Below are 14,251 nucleotides of genomic sequence, written 5' to 3'. Positions count from 1 at the left end.
AGCTTCGAGGGGCTTCAGCCGGGGGCTGGGGGCAGGGGGCTGACCTGGGGCCAGGGCCCCAAGGCAGGGAGACCTCAGGAGGGGCTGTGACCAACCCCCACCCCACCCCACCCCTCCCCAGCTGGAAGCTCTGTGCCACCAGCAGGGGCAGGGATGCGCGGGCACATCGGGCCGGCTCTCCGGAGGGCCTGAGTCAGTGGCCCTAGATGCGGCCCCCACCCTGCACGGCGGGTCTGGTGGGTTTTGAATCCTGCTGGGCTGTGGGCAGAGCTGACTCAGGCCTGGGACCCTGGGGAGAAGCAGGAAGCAGGACTGGTGGCCGGCCGTGCCCCTCTGGACGGTGTTGGACCCTGGGATCCGTGGGGGGAGGAGGCTTCTCCCCCCCCATGCCCAGGCTTGCCCTTGGCCAGCAGGGACCCAAGGCTGGACCTCAAGGAGGGTTCCTTGGGGGCTCCCTCTGCCAGTGACCCTGGAAGCCCATGACATCCCACACGCAGGCTACATCCCCTCCGTGGGGCTGGGGGCTGACAGCCAAGCCCAGGTGCTGTCCAGGGCGCCCCCTGTGGGACTCCAGGCCTGTGGGGAGGGGGCGCACACTGGAGCCTCCCAGGGAGAGCAGGCCACCTGAGCCTGCTCAGGCCCTCCCTCTCCGGGTGTGGCATCTTGGGGTGTCAGTGGAGGCTGTGGGGGTGCTGGGGGCAGTGTGTGCCCCGGGCTGCAGAGCTGGGGTGCCCTTGTCGCCTGTACAAACATGACAAGTGGACCGTGGGGGTGCAGCCATGGGGGTCCCCACCCCGCCCAGGTTTTCCTGACCTCTTGATCAGGCCAGCACTACCTCAAACCCAAAAGGCTTCTGGATCCTTCTCTAAGGAGGGAGGACCCCCGCACAGTGCAGGCCACAGGCTGCTCCCCTGGGGACAGACTCACTGGGGCCTCGGACCCTGTGCTCCAGGCCCTGGGGGTGCTCACTGCCTGCAGGCTTCTTGGCTGGACTAAAGGGCCCAACAGGCCCCAGCCACATGAGGGCCCCACTATTGAGGGTGAAGGCACGTGGCTCCCCTGCACCCCTGGGCAGTGAGCTCGGGCCTGGGTCTCCAACCCTGCCAGGACAAGGACATTAGGAGACATTCCGTCAGCTGCAGTTCTGAGAAGCCATGCTGACGTGGCCATGACTCTATTGAGGGGGAGACCAGGCCTGGAGGCTCAGGGGGGACAGATGAGGGGCCAGGCCAGCGCGTCCCATGCCCCAGAACCGGGTGCTCTGCTTCAGTGTCTGCCTTTTCCTAAGGTGGCCGGACACAGAGGACACCCAGGCTCAGAGCCCCTGGGAGCCCATCAGACTCCCCAGGCCACCGGCTCTGACATGGGAAGTGCTGAACCACATGAGCAGCCACGAGAGGGGTCCCTGTGTCCAGAGGTGAAGGCAGAGCAAGGGGCTCCAGGCGGGTCTGAGTGCAGAAGCCCTGATGCAGGAAAAACACGTGGGGCCAGAGGAGGGCTGTGTCTCAGGGCTGGGCTGGGTCCCTGGGACGTGCCCCACCAAGTGTGGGTCCTTGGCTTCACGCAGGAAAGAATTCAAGAGGGAGCCAAAAGCAGATTTATTTAGAGGTACGTACTGCACAGAGTGCAGGCTGTTTTAGAAGGGCCACGAGGTGTGGGGGTTGGGTGCTCAGGCTAAACACATGCCAGCAAGTGGGAGGACCATTCTGTCTGCCCTGGGGAAGGGGCTGGTTTCCCAGGAATTGGGCCACCGCCCGCTCTTCGACATTTTATGGTCAGCCTCGACGCTGTCATGGCACCTGTGGGAGTGTCATTTGCCATGTTAATATACTACAATGAGCATGTAATGAAGCTCGAGGTCTCCTGGAAGTCAAACCTCCCGCCATCTCAATCCTCAAGGCCTACTGGGGGTTGAACCTTCCACCATTTTGGTGTTAATTGCTGTCATTCCTTGAATGGCTGCGCCCTGCCCCCTTCCCTCCGGTCTCACTGAGGGCCCGGATTCCTTTCTCTTGCGGCTTAAGGCTCTTCCTCAGGAGTCAGCCTCCAGGGGAACCTGAGGCCACCCCGACCCATTCTTGTCACTCGCCACCAGCCCCTCCCCGTTGCTGGCATCGGGCTCCAATTAGTGTCTGGCTTTCAGTCAGGTCACTCCAGCTTCCTCCTGCTGTAAACCATGCGGCAAAGAAACAGTCCCCTGTGAATTAACAGGGTTATAGAGGCGTCAGCCTGCCCTCCCCGGTCCAGGAAGCAGACGCGACGCTCGTTTGGGTCTCCAGCCGGGGGTCCGTGTGGCAGATCCTCCTGCGCATGGTAAATATTTCATAACAATTTAAAAACATTTTTAAGGGGAAATCCTTGGGAGGCACAGAGGTGTAAACATGAGCTGGTGATTAGAAACCCACTGGGCCAGCAAGTGAGTGTGTGGGGCTGGCGGGTCCCACACCTTGTCCACCAGCTCCACCCGCTCGCCGGGGGCTGTGATCAGTGGGGAGCCTGGACTACTTACTTCCTCCTTAGTAAACGGGAAAGCAAACGTGCCCGCAGGCGGCCGCACCCCGCCACCACCCTCGGAGCCCCACCAGGCTGGCCCAAGGGTGACCCCACGTGGCCAGGGCAGAAATCATACCTCCTGATCCTTAAAACTTGGCAACCCGCAGTGATGCAGGCTGATAGCTAACTACCTGGCGTCTGGCAAGGCCTTCCTTGCGACCTTTCTGCCCCAGAAGGCCTTGAGGGCTTCACGCAAATTCCCACGCCAGCCAGAAACCTTCCAGGCCTCCAGCCACCTGACTGAGGGCAGGCAGTGCTCTGGCCGTGATGCGAGCCCCAGTGTAGGCAGCAAACACGGAAACACGCAGTCTCCACCCCGTGGGAGCCCTCGGCCCCCCTACCACTGCCCCCACTGCCACCCCTTCGCCAGCTCGTCTTTGCACGTTGGTTTTCATGAGTGTTGTGTTTTGAGTGAGTGAGAGAGGCTGGGGAGGCACTGACCACATCTGGGCCAGGCACAACGCTGCTGTGGACATGCCTCAAAGGGCTCCAGGCTGAGGTGGCCCAGGACTCCCGCATGGCTCCAGCTACAGCAGGAAAGTCCTTTCCACCCGGCCGTGTGGGCCAGGCTGACCTGGGGGAAGCACCACCCTCCCTGGCGGCTCCGGTGTCCTGCGCAGCACAGGCCCTCCAGCGGCCAGGAGCTCAGAGAGCAGGATGAATAGGGGAACCGCGGGGCCGGGGTGGGAGGGCGGTGGCCCACCCCAGAGCCTGACATTTGAGACTGGGGGAAGGCCACCAAGCCTGACTTTGGAGGGAAGGTGTGAAGAAACGAGGGGCGGGTGGCTCAGACAGAGGAGCAGTCGGTGCAAAGGCTCCGGGCAGAGAGCCAGGGCGAAGGGCTCCCCACCCAGGACTGCGGGTGGGCTAGGGAGCCACCAAGCGGCTCCCCTGGGAGAGAAGGAGGGTGCTGGGCAGGTCGCCGTTGCCCCAGTGCCGAGGGGCCCGGGCGTCAGGGAGGCCCCCCCACAGCCTTGCAGGACGAGGGCCAGGACGGAGCAGAGCAGATCTGAGAAGTGGGTTCTGGGCACACTGTGAAGGCAGAGCCAGCGAACAGGCGTCCTGGGCATGGCTGATGAGGCACTTCAGAATTCCAGAAAACAGGGCGGGTGGGTGTCCAACCAGCCGTCAAGCTCCCTGGGCTGTCAGAGGCTGTTTCTGAGCTGGAAGGGGCACCAGTGTGTGCTCCTTGGGCAGTCAGCGTATCTTCTTCATGTATTCAATATTTTGTAACACCCAAGACACATTTTTCAGGGGGAAACACCCTGGATGCACAGGAGGTGTGAAAAGGGACTAACAAAAGATTAGGAGCTGGTGGCCAGGTGGCCAGACGGCCTGCTTCTGTAAAACTGACTTGAAGGTTTACGTGGAACAGCCTGTTAGCTCAAAGCTTTGAGTGAGTTGACTGAAATTAGATAAAAGCACTGAGAATGTGCAGGAAAGGACACATGAGCACATTTGGACAAGGATTCTCCCTCCAGTGACCGCGCCCTGAGGCAGGCGGGCCCTCGGAGCACCCCTGGGCGGGGGCCCGCTGCCTGCCCTCCACCACAGGGCGGGAGCTCTCTCGGTCTCAAACCCTGCCTGCCTACCAGCCTCCGGGCTCGTGGAAGGGACGTGGCTCACACGTAGAAAGTAGTAGAAAGATGCCCGGAAAAGAGGCAGGTAGAAAACAGCTATGTGACCGCCTTTGGGGGCAGAGCCGTCCCTCTTGTAGTCGCGCTGTGCTGTTCTGTAATTGGGGAAAATGAGAATAGTGGTTCTAACACGCTTGCCTGTGAGATGCAGTCCTGCTGCTGGTTCCCATGTGTCCTCAAAATCCGTCTCCGTTGTGGACTCTGAAAAGGACACACTCGTTAAGAGAGACTCCCTCTTGGCCACCAGCTGTGCCTCACCCACCAGGAAAAATGGAACCACCGGCCAGGAGAGGGTTGTGGGGGGTCAGAGGCCAGAGCAGCCCTGGCCTCACCCCAGGGGAGGCGTGGGGACCCCAGGCCCAGACCCCTCTGTGCACCACCCACTGCATGTTCTGGGTGGGGGGGGAGTGTTTGTCCCTGTCCCTCCCTCACAGTGTAACATGCCACACGTGAGATGAAGTAGAACCTGCTCTCTGTGACCCGAATCCATCCCTCAAGTGAGCCGGGAGGCCAAGGAGGGCAGGCAGGGGAAACGCAGGATGAGGGTAGGCTGTGGCGTGACTGGACAGCCCCACAGTGTCAGTCACCTGGACCCTTGGCCCTGGGGCGCCCTGGCCCTGTGTGCAGCCGGGCTGGGCCACTGGCCAGTGGGTGCCCAGCCCTCTCTGGGCTCTCAGAGGAAAGCCCACCCTCTCAGGAGAGACCAAGTGGCCCTCACTGCCCCCTGCCCCCCCCCCCACCACTGCAAGGCCGCCAACCCCAAACCTGCAGGCCCTCACACACACACACACGTGCATGCACACTCAGCCCGCACGGCTCCCACTTTGCTCCCACTGCCTGTGTCCCCGGCTCCAACCCTCCGGCCTGGGTCTTGTCTGTGATCCAAGGCTGCCTGGAGAAGGAGGGTCTCAGGCCTCCCTCCCACACGGTCCTCCGCCCTGGCAGCCACGACAGGTCAGCCCCAGCCCAGCCCGTCCACAGATTCAGGGTCCACTCAGCCTCCCCCGCCCTCCCCCAGGTCGGGGTAGTGAGTCCCGTGGGCTGCTTGTGCCCCCACAGCACCCACCCGCCCAGCCAGGCCATGCGGCTTCTCCGTCAACCAGGAGAGTGGGAAGGGGTCCCTGGGAGGCACCTGGAGCCGAGAGGGTGTTGGTTCTGGCCCTGGCCGGCCCAGGTCCTTGGGCAGCGAGGCTCTCCCTGTAGATCTGGGCCTTGGTTTCCTCCTCAGCAAAGTGGGAGCTAGGCTGGTGGAGGCAGGACGTGACCTGTGCCCCCCAGCACTCGCAACCCTGGACTGACCCCACCCAGGCCTCTACTGAGGGTCCTCCAGAAGCTGCGGGGACCCCCAGGGGCCTTGGGTCAGGGACGCTGAGCCGGCCTGAGGAGAGGCATCTCCCCAGGGGTCATCAGGCTGAGGACGCAGAAGACCATGGGGCTGGGGGCAGCTACCGAGGGGAGAGGCCTGAGAGTGACTGGTCCCTCCCCAAACCCGAGGCCCAGCCCTCACTGGGGCCTTCAGTGAGAAAGAGACCTCCACCCCAAGTTGTGGGCAGTGGTGACCGTGCTGGGGCCAAGGCCAGGGGCTGGGGACCTGGGCTGAGCCTGGGGTCTGACCCAGGGGGAGTGGGCACGTGTGTGCACTATTCCCAGCTCTGGGCCAGGTGCTATGCCAGCTCAGCAGTCTGGACAAGGTGGCCACAGTCCTCCCTCGGGTCGGGGTGCCCTGGAAAGGGCCGTCCGCGCCGTGGCCTTGGAGGGTGGAAGAACGTTCCCTTGGCGTGGGAGGGCCCCGGATACACCCGGAGAGGAGAAAGAAAATATCATAAGCCAAGATTATCTCCCCGGGTAGGGAGTCACAGAGGCGCAGCCTTGAAACCCTGACGCAGAGGGAAGGTCCCAGGCCCGGCTTAACTCCTTGCTGCCCCTCCTGCCTCTCCCGCTGGCCCACCAGACCCTCAGAGCTGCTAACTCCCCGCACGGCCCAGCCTGTGCCCCGTCCTGGGGACCAAGCACCCACCCAGCTTCCCACAGGCCCAGGGTTGCAGGGGCCTCTGCCCACGTCATGCTGGTCATGAGCCTGCCCGGCTCAGGATCTGGGCTCCGGAAGCCCAGTGCCCTGAAGTCTCCAGGGGCCGCCTGCCGGGATCTCGGCCCAGACCTGGGTCCTGTCACCTGCCTCTTCAAGCCCACGCCCCCTCCACACACAGGGTGTAGAAACACCAGATTTAGAAATTAAAATTCAGGACACCCAGTTAAAGTCCAGTTTCAGATAAACTGCACAATTTGTACCACAGCCGTGTTCCCCTGGCTACAGTCTACGTGGCCGACAGGCCACCTGGGTTTTCCCCCACTTCTCTGCATGGGGGCCTTGGAGAGGTTTCCAGTCTATCGGGGCAGTGCTTCCACCCCCTCGGCCAGACATCTAGAGCTGCCGTGTTGCAGGGCCGCCGCCGCTTTAACCTGACGCCTCCAGAGAGCGCGGCCATTTGCAAGGCTTCCTTTGGCAGGTAGGGACACTGAGGCCAGGGGTGGACCCACACAGCACAGCTGTGGTGAGCTGCCACCAGGCCTAAGCTGTTCCACTGTCGGGGCCACTGACCCAGCCTGCCTGCCCCTGGGGTGGAGAGAGTCAGTGGATCATAACCCAGGGAGCTGCGGTGACTCCCGGGGGTGCAGGCAGTGTGGGTGCAGGGCAGAGACAGGGCTTGGTTCCACAGTCCGCCCTCTCTGGAGTGGGCTGGCAGAACCCACCAAGGGTTAAAGGCAGGCACCTTCTAGGGGCAGCAAGCTGCACCCTGAGCTGAGCGGACAGCTGCGGCACCCTCAGCCCCGCCAGGCACGGAGTGCAGGGAGGAGGCGCAGTCCCGAAGGACACCCCTTATCACCAGTCAACTCCGCGCCAAGCACGTCCTCCCGGCCAGCAAGGATACTTTCTGTCTCGTGGGCAAGGGAGGGCCAGGCCCAGTCAGTTTTGTGTTCTGGGGGCCACTCTTGGGGTCTTTGGTGCCCAGGGTTTGGCTGGACCCCGCAGGGGGCCCTGCCCCAGGTGACAGGGATCAGGACACAGTGCCCGGGCCCGTGTGGACTCCCAAACATTGGCAGGTGGGAAGGGTTCCCAGGGTGGGGGTCTGACTGGCGGCCCCGGAGTGGTGGTCAGGACTCCACAGGAGCCTGGCCCCTCATCCACCTCTCTGGCATCCAGCCTCTGTCTGCCCAGTGGGGACCATCTTCACTACCTGGGGAGGTGGCTGCACCCAGCCTGTCCTGTCTAGTCAGCTCCTAGAAAAGTCCACCAGGGTCCCCTGGGCAGCTGGGCGTGGGCATTGCGGCCAGTGAGCAGGGCGGGGCTGCCCTGGGGCCTGAGATCCTGCTCTGGGGTTGGGGTCTGCTCAAAGCGCCGAGGGGCGGTGCGGCAGCTCGGACAGGGCAGTCACTTGAGGTGCACCTGTCGGGCAGCAAGCAGGCCTCGAGTCCACCGGCTGGGGCCCTCCTAGGGGAGGAAGCTCCTGGTGGAATCTGGCCCTGAGTTCACATCCGGATCTGCAGTGCAAGCCTCCGAGGGGGCTGAGGGGGCTGAGGGACTGCAACCCGAGGGTGTGGGCTCTCCAGGGGCTCTGGCCGGGGGGCTGGCTGGGAGGGAACCTCCACTGAGGGCCCAGCCCCTCAGCCTCCTCCTCCCTGTGACTAGCTCTACCCGGACACAGACTCTGCCATGTCAGAGCCTGGCTCCCTGTGGCCTTCAGTCCAGCCCCCTCCCCATAGCCGACCTCCCACACAAGCCCCCAGGCTCAGCGGGCAGGGCCCCGGCTGCCCGCCCGCCAGGAGCTCTTTGGCCTCCAACACTGGGGAGGAAGCTGGAGGCAGAGAATTCAGGTGGTGGCACGAAGAACACATGGGAGACCCAGGGGCGGGGCCAGAAAGGCTCAGCTTGCACCCCTGCCTGTCATGGTCTCTCTGTGCTTTTCTGGATTTTAAAAGTGGATTTTAACTAGCAGGCATTGATGTAATAATCAGGAAGAGATGGTTAAGAAGGCCAAGCAGAGAACCCAAAGGTCAGAGCTGTCTAGGATGTCCGCATCCATCCCATCTTGGGCTCCCTGTCTCTGTCCATCTGCTCCTTCCTGCCCGCCACCCACCACCCACTCGAGCGCCCTGAGGTCAAGCGCACAAGTTTGTTTCCCAAAAGCCGAGGGAGGCAGCATTGATGGAGATGGAGGCTCAGGATGGGGCCCGGGTTGTGGGAAGCAGAACCCTGAGTGGTTCTTCAGAGACCAGAGGCCCGAGGAGACGGTCCTGGAGTTGCCACTGGAGTGGGGGGCCTCCCTCACCAGCCTGAGACTCAGCAGGTGGCCCCCCAGGGCCTCTGAGCTCTCCAGGGGCTCCTTCTCCACTGAGGGTCCCACTCTGACCTTGCTCAGCTGACGTTGGGGTCTGACAGCCCCTTCAGGGGGCATCCAGCCCAGAGGTTGCTCCAGCCCCTGCTGCTTGTCCAGGAGAGCCCCGGGAAACTGCCCACTGGGGTCTTCATGGCCCTGCACCCGTCACTGGAGGACGAGCTCCTGGCGGGAGCAGGGGTCTTGGCCGTGGTCCGCCCAACCCGGGGTCTGCAGCTTCTCAGTCATACCCTTGGCCCCAGTGGGCCCAGGCATGGTGAGGGTGTTTCAAGAGGACTGGGCCAGGCCAGCAGGGTCCCTGGTGTGTCCACGGGACGGGTGGTCTCTCTCATCTCGCTTCCCTCACACGTCCTCCTGTACCCTCCCCAGCCTTTGTCTGTCCAGGAGCCCACCCCTCGGTGGGGGTTTGATACAACAGCCCCCAACCACACACAGGTGGGGTGAGAGCCCGAGGGGCTGCTGCACACACCACACACAGACACGCACAGAGACACCCAGACACACGCAGACACAGACACACACACGTGCACCTCAGAGCCGGCTGCAGGGCAAAGGGAGGGAGGGCCAGTGGACTCTCTGGACTCCCCAGTCAAGAAGGGGGAGGTGCAGGCCACCCCTGGGGTGGAGGAGGGCAGAGGGCTGTGGGTGCTGCACGGGAGGGACCCTGGGACCCAGGGGGCAGGTGGGGGACCTGATGGTCGATCCGTTTCAGACTCAGGCCACCACCTCTACCGTTCCCCACAGGTCAGGAATTTCTGTGAACAGAGTGGTGGGCACGTCCACATGGACCCAGATGTTTGCTATCCAGCGGGTACTGACTGGGCACCAGTTTCCACACATGGGCAGGGAGCTGAGCTGTCCTGCCTGGGGCCCCTGGGCCTGGGGCACCTGAGTGGGAGAGTGTCTGTGTGTGTCTCTCTGGGAAGCCCTGGGTCTTTGATCAGCGGTCCCCGCGGCTGTCTCCCCCACCCGTCCTGCAGTCTTCCCAGCAGGGCCCTGGGAGCAGAGCTGAGCCCACATCAGGCAGTGTAGGCCCGGAAGGGCTCTCACACCAGATCCTCTGGACTCCTGGGCAGCCCTAGGCCCAGGCAGCCTCCCTGGGGCAGGGGTCCTGGGGCTCCGTGCCCGGGCCGCAGGCTGAAGGCCCTGCCATCCCCCAGCTGGGAGGCGGACGGGGAGGGGAGAGATGCAGCCCCTGATGCTGCTTCTGCCCCCGCGTGTGCCTTCTGGGCCATGACGCAGCAGGAGCGCACTGGGAGATAAGCTTGGAGGAGGCTGTGGCCAGCGCTGGCTTGGTCCCAGGTCTCGGCCTGCAGCCCCCAGGCCCCGGGGGCCTTGCCGTCAGCCTGCCCCAGGGCTGAGGCCCAGCACCCTGCTCACAGCAGCTCTTTGTGCCCCAATCTCGCAGGTGCGGGGGTGGCGGGGTCCTTGGCACAGCGTGGCCCTGGACCACATGTGACAGCCGCTGCTCTGTGCGCTGCCCGCCAAGGCCTCTGTGTGGCATAAATGCGGTGCACGGCCGGCTGCGGCAGAGCTCCGGGACCTGGACTCGGACTCTCCTCTGCGCTCCCAGGCTCCGCTCGCCCCGCCGGCCCCTGAGAACCCGGACCCCGAGGCTGACCAGGTAAGGCAGAGGCCAGGCGCCCTCCCTGCCTCTTCCTCAGGCCGGCTCGGCCCGCCCTGCTCACACCCACAGGCCTCTGTTCCCACAGCCTGTCCCCACGGACCCCGCGGACCCCGCACGGACCCTCCCGGGACCTGCAGCACGCTGCTCGCTGTTCCTTTTTCCTATGCATATACTTCTTTGAGGGTCGGGCCTAAAGAGGTGTAGGGCATGGGAAAACGGGGCGGCGAGGTCCTCCCGCCCGCAGAGCCTGCTCCGGCCGCCAACCTGTGTCTGGACCTGCCTCCACGTCCCTCACGTAGGATCAGGGACCCCGAGGCAAGGGGGTCCTGGCCCTCCTCCTCTGGCCAGGGTTGGGGCAGTGGGTAACCTTTGCTTCTGTGTGTGCCCTGGAGCAGTGGACGGCGTGGTCCAGCCCCACCCACCGGCTGGTCTGCGCCCCCACATGGTGGGGGGTGCTGTGCAGATCCCAGCTCTGTGGTGACTCTCGCTGGGGCAGCCCTAAAGAGTTACAGAAGGTGCCGGAACAGGAGCTGGGACAGTCCCCTGGGGCCACTGTGGAGCAGGGGTGGGGTGGGGGTGGGTCTGAGTCTAGATGTGGAGCCATGAGGGTCTGATGTGCCGAAAAGCTGGGGGAGGAGCGACTGTCAGGGGTTGGGGGGGAGCTGCTTCTGACAGCGTCACTGCACTTGTGATGATGAGTCTGAGTGGATTTTCTGATCAGAAATACCAATAAAGCTGATTCCGTGTGAACCGCAGCGTGGAAACCTTACAGCTGGCGCCTCCACCACGTGTGCTGCTGCTCGTCTGGGCTGCTTGGGGGTCACACCGGTGGTCTTGAGGGAACTTAATAAAAAACACGTACACATGAGGGAATGAAATGACACAACAGCTGGGGGGCCGGTGGGGGGCTTTCTGATGACCTTTCTGATGACCAGGGTCAGGGGGCCAGGACACGCCCAGGGCATGACAGTGCCCGACACAGCCCGCCCAGCAGCACTGCCTGGGGCCTGGCCTGCTGCTCTGGGTGGGAGCACCTTGGCCCGGAGCCTGTGGGTCCTAACTCCCTGCTGTAGGAAAAGGGCCAGAGGGAGCCCTGGGAGCCGGGAGCTTGAACAGCAGTTGTCAGGCTCTTCGCCCAGCAAGCGGAGCTTCGACAGGTCCTTTTAGCAGCGGCAGCCCCAGGCCCGGCTGCGCCTCCTCCAGAGAGCCACAGCTCCTGCGGAAGGTGGCGGAAGGGGGTTGGGCCTGCAGCAGGCAGGGTGGGCAGCCCCCGAGGCCCTCCCTGCTCAGGCAGCCGCCCACGCCTGCAGTGCCAGAAGGGCGCTGGGGGCTGGCTCTGCTGGTGAGGCTCCCCATGGGACCCCGGAAAGGACTGACAAGCAGCAGCTATCACAATACCCTCAGTGTACGAGCAACAGCAGCACTGATCCAGACACTTGTGTTCCCTGTGATGGGGAGACAGGTGGGTTGCAGGCACGGCTGGATCCAGGGAGCCAATGGATCTGCCTTGCTCTGTACCATTATCCTTCTGTCGGCAGCTGCAGGGCATGGCTCCTGGGCCCAGAGAGGGAAACCCCTCAGGGTCACTGCCACCTGGTTGGGGCGTGTCCTCCCTGGGTTCTGGACGTGTCCTCCCTTGTGGGCAGCTCCCAGGCAGGGAGATAGGCCTGGGAGGTTGGGCAGAGAAGTCCTGTGCGTCCTGTGGCAGCTCTGGCTCAGCTGAGGGGCAGGAAGAGGCAGCCCGGCGCGAGGACTGGGGCTGGGAGGCCCTTGGAAATGCCAGGTGACACCCCTACAGGCCATCGGTCCTGGGGGGGGGACCTTTGACCCATTGATGGTGGGGTGGGATCCCAGGGGCTCCAGGTGAACAAGCCTGTCCCACAAGCCTCACCGTGGCCTCCCTGGGGAGGGGTCTCCCTCCACCTGCCCCTTACCACTTTCAGTAACTGCCAGACTGGGAGTGGGGGTCTTAATGGCCTGGGAGACGGATGAGGCCCAGCCTTCCAGCTTCGGAGGCTTGGGTGGCGGGGCACCTGCGTGCAGCCCCAGCCTCGTGTGCCCTCGTCCTCCCAGTCCTGGCTCCTGGTTGTGGTCCTGGGGGCGGCAGGCCCTTTGCCACCGGGTGCTGCTGAGCTGGGCTGAGGGTGGAGAGTGTCACATTTTTATCATCTTGGGTTGGGGTTGTGGGGCTGGGTCTTTCCCACACCCCTAAGAGAGGCTTGGGGGGGCTGCATCTCTTCAGCAAGTCCACAATTCCCACTCTGCTTGTGGGGCTGGTGGGGGCGGCCTGGCTGAGAGGGTGGGTCCCTGACCCACACCTTGGGGCTCACAGCCAGGGTGCCAAGGACTGGGTGGCTCACATGCTTGGCCCTGGGGAGGGGCGGGGCCAGCGTCCCAGCCGTCCCATGCAGCCACTTCGTCTGATGATTTCAGACAGAAAGGTGGGAAGTCCAGCAGGCACCCCGTAAGCCCCCGGCTGGTTCAGCCGCCTGCATTCTGCGGCGCGTGCTGCACTGTGCTGATCTTGGGCCTTCTGAATGTTTCAGGCACGAGGCCCAGCAGACCGTGGGTCCTGTTCCCACACAAAGGGAGGCGAGCACCCCAGTGGCACCAGGCAGAACCCTTGGACCTCACCCCCCTGACTGCCCCTCCAAGCCTGCCCACCCCAGGCTTCGCAGCTATTTTCCCATCAGGTTCCTCTTCAAGGTCCACCAGGGCAGGCCCCAGCCGGCGTCCACGCTAAGTGCCTAGTTCCTGTAAACTGGGATTTAGGCTTTTGGCAAGATTTTCATAGGTGATTCTGTTCTGCCCTGGCCGTGCTATGAGGTGAAGCTGGCTCTAACGCAACAGTCAGGCTCAGGGGACCCCCATGCCCCGAGCCTGTCTGGGCAGCAGGAAGGAAGGATGCCCTGGGCTGAGTTTCCCAGAAGTGGGCAGAGGCTGCAGACAAGGGATGCCCAAAGTCCCTGGGGGGCTGGTTCCCGGGAGTGAGGGTGACCGCACACTCAGAGAATCCCCCGAACCCCTGGGCAATTTGGAAGTAACAAGACAATCAGACATTTGCTTAAGTTTTTAGGGGCAGAGAAAATCCAGTTTTGTTTTAAGGTTACAATACATGAAGCCACACAAACCTGAACAGTATGTGTTTAAGCAAATCCTGAGCTCACAAGAAATCCTGAATAAATGGCTCAACATGACTGTAGAAGCCCCATCTCTCTCACATAACCCACAGTAGTGATAGGTCAACAACCCCAACACGACGTGCTGGGAACGTGGCCAAAATTCAAAAGCTTTGAGGTGGTGGTGGGGAGGGTATAGCTCAGTGGTAGGGCGCATGCTTACCATGCATAAGGTCATGGGTTCAATCCCCAGCACCTCTGTTAAGTAAAAAAAAAACCAGTAAATCTAGTTACTTCCTTCCCCTCCCCTCCCCTCCCCCCAAATTCAAAAGCTTCAAACCAGCCCCCGCCCTGCCTCTGGCTCTGTTCTCAGACACCCAGACTCTGCTCCTGGGATGGAGAATTTCTGCTTAGAACCCTCCCTCCACAGTGGGCGGGAGGGAGCCTTCAGGGTGCCCCTCCTTCCTGGCAGGCCTCAGGGCACACACCCTCCCTAGCTGTGCCCCAAGTTTTCCTGTCACAGCCCCTTCCCCGACCACCTGCCTCCGTCCTCAACCCACCTGCTCTTCCCTGCAAAGCGTGCTTCCTATCTGCACACCTGGGTTCTCTGAACTGGCCTTTTGCGGCAGGTCCTCCAGCACCCCCCACCCTGCTTGCCAGTCACCCACGTGGCACAGACGCCCTTGGGATGCCGTGGACGAGGGTGGGCATCTGAACTCGGTGCACACCATCAGAACCCTCCAACAGGTTTGCGCTGGTGGGCTTTCTCCTTCCGGTGATGACGGCACTGCCTCGGGGAGCCTCAGGGGTCCACTCTCCTGCTCCTGGGCATTTGTGGACTTGATGCCGGAGGCCTCCTGCTCTCTGCTGGGACTGCTGCACCGAGGCAGGCACAGAGGCTCTGCCCTGCAGGTGAGGACA

General features: G+C 63.1%; 1 long non-coding RNA gene across 1 annotated transcript; it reads left to right on the top strand.

Moving 5' to 3' along the window:
- Positions 1-2,169: 2,169 nt before the first annotated feature.
- Positions 2,170-10,975, top strand: LOC116156009 (uncharacterized). Its single transcript, XR_004139900.2, has 3 exons — positions 2,170-2,313; positions 9,993-10,208; positions 10,297-10,975. It is a non-coding gene; the product is annotated as an uncharacterized LOC116156009 (long non-coding RNA).
- The last annotated feature ends 3,276 nt before the right edge of the window (positions 10,976-14,251 follow it).

This window comes from Camelus dromedarius, chromosome 8 (assembly GCF_036321535.1).
Source record: "Camelus dromedarius isolate mCamDro1 chromosome 8, mCamDro1.pat, whole genome shotgun sequence".
Lineage (NCBI taxonomy): Eukaryota > Metazoa > Chordata > Mammalia > Artiodactyla > Camelidae > Camelus > Camelus dromedarius.
This window is presented reverse-complemented; position numbering and strand designations above follow the sequence as displayed.